The sequence below is a fragment of the Coregonus lavaretus genome (assembly GCF_964263955.1).
Source record: "Coregonus lavaretus genome assembly, chromosome: 22".
Lineage (NCBI taxonomy): Eukaryota > Metazoa > Chordata > Actinopteri > Salmoniformes > Salmonidae > Coregonus > Coregonus lavaretus.
Genome location: NC_140009.1, coordinates 10922270 through 10924868, shown reverse-complemented (window position 1 = coordinate 10924868; position 2599 = coordinate 10922270).

Genomic DNA, 2599 nt, shown 5'->3' with positions numbered 1-2599 from the left:
GGCCATGGACCCAACATTTTGATGTTTTCTTCCAGAGCCACTTAGTTATCACTTTTGCCTTATGGCAAGGTGCTCCATCATGCTGGAAAGGCATTGGTCATCACCAAACTGTTCTTGGATGGTTGGGAGAAGTTGCTCGGAGGATGTGTTGGTACCCTTCTTTATTCATGGCTGTGTTCTTAGGCAAAATTGTGAGTGAGCCCACTCCCTTGGCTGAGAAGCAACCCCACACATGAATGGTCTCAGGATGCTTTACTGTTGGCATGACACAGGACTGATGGTAGCGCTCACCTCGTCTCTCCGGACAAGGTGTTTCCCCGGATGCCCCAAACAATCGGAATGGGGATTCATCAGAGAAAATGACTTTACCCCAGTCCTCAGCAGTCCAATCCCTGTACCTTTTGCAGAATATCAGTCTGTCCCTGATGTTTTTCCTGGAGAGAAGTGGCTTCTTTGCTGCCCTTCTTGACACCAGGCCATCCTCCAAAAGTCTTTGCCTCACTGTGCGTGCAAATGCACTCACACCTGCCTGCTGTCATTCCTGAGCAAGCTCTGCACTGGTGGTGCCCTGATCCCGCAGCTGAATCAACTTTAGGAGACGGTCCTGGCGCTTGCTGGACTTTCTTGGGCGCCCTGACGCCTTCTTCACAACAATTGAACCTCTCTCCTTGAAGTTCTTGATGATCCGATAAATGGTTGATTTCGGTGCAATCTTACTAGCAGCATTATCCTTGCCTGTGAAGCCATTTTGTGCAAAGCAATGATGATGGCACGTGTTTCCATGCAGGTAACCATGGTTAACAGAGGAAGAACAATGATTTCAAGCACCACCCTCCTTTTAAAGCTTCCAGGCTGTTATTCTAAATCAATCAGCGTGACAGAGTGATCTCCAGCCTTGTCCTCGTCAACACTCTCACCTGTGTTAACGAGAGAATCACTGACATGATGGCAGCTAGTCCTTTTGTGGCAGGGCTGAAATGCAGTGGAAATGTTTTTTTTGGGGGATTAAGTTCATTTTCATGGCAAAGAGGGACTTTGCAATGAATTGCAATTCATCTGATCACTCTTCATGACATTCTGGAGTATATGCAAATTGACATCATCAAAACTGAGGCAGCAGACTTTGTGAAAATTAGTATCTGTGTCATTCTCAAAACTTTTGACCACGACTGTATACCAGAGACAGTAATGTGAAAAACAACATGACCTGCACCAAAGTCAAATTAGGATATAAAGTTAGGCCAATGACACAGTGTCCAAGTTAAAAAATGATCTGGTAGAATGACCTGCTTTTATTTCATCACATTACAACCATAAGTTATTTTCTGTAATTAGCTAGCCATTAACTTGTAAATAATGATATTGTTGTCGTGAGTTTATTTTCATTTAATAATGAATACAAATTAGTTAAATTTAAGATGTTTTCAGCTACAGTGCATTCAGAAAGTATTCAGACCCCTTGGCTTTTTCCACAATTTGTTATGTTACAGCCTTATTCTGAAATGGATTAAATAAAACATTTTCCTAATTAATTTACAAGCAATACCCCATAATGACAAAGCAAAAACAGGTTTTTAGAAATGTTTGCAAATGTATTAAAATTAAAAACAGAAATACCTTATTTACATAAGTATTCAGACCATTTGCTATGAGACTCGAAATTGAGCTCAGGTGCATCCTGTTTCCATTGATCATCCTTGAGATGTTTCTACAACTTGATTGGAGTCCACCTGTGGTAAAATCAACTGATTGGACATGATTTGGAAAGGCACACACCTTCTATATAAGGTCCCACAGTTGAAGGAATTGTCCGTAGAGCTCCAAGACAGGATTGTGTCGAGGCACAGATCTGGGGAAGGGTACCAAAACATTTCTCCAGCATTGAAGGTCCCCAAGAACAGTGGCCTCCATCATTCTTAAATGGACGAAGTTTGGAACCACCAAGACTCTTCCTAGAGCTGGCCGCCCGGCCAAACTGAGCAATTGGGGGAGAAGGGCCTTGGTCAGGGAGGTGACCAAGAACCCAATGATCACTCTGACAGAGCTCCAGAGTTCCTATGTGGAGATGGGATAACCTTCCAGAAAGACAACCATCTATGCAGCACTCCACCAATCAGGCCTTTATGGTAGAGTGGCCAGACGGAAGTTACTCCTCAGTAAAAGGCACATGACAGCCTGCTTGGAGTTTGCCAAAAGGCACCTAAAGGACTCAGACCATGAGAAACAAGATTCTCTGGTCTGATGAAACCAAGATTGCACTCTTTGGCCTGAATGTCAAGCTTCACGTCTAGATGAAACCTGGCACCATCCCTACGGTGAAGCATGGTGATGGCAGCATCATGTTGTGGGGATGTTTTTCAGTGGCAGGTACAGGGAGACTAGTCAGGATCGAGGGAAAGATGAACGGAGCAAAGTCAGTGCGCTCAGGACCTCAGACTGGGGTGAAGGTTCACCTTCCAGCAGGACAACGACCCAAAGCACACAGCCAAGATAACACAGGAGTGGCTTCTGGACAAGATTCTGAATGTCCTTGAGTGGCCCAGCCAGAGCCCAGACTTTAAACCTATCAAACATCTCTGGAGAGACCTGAAAATAGCTG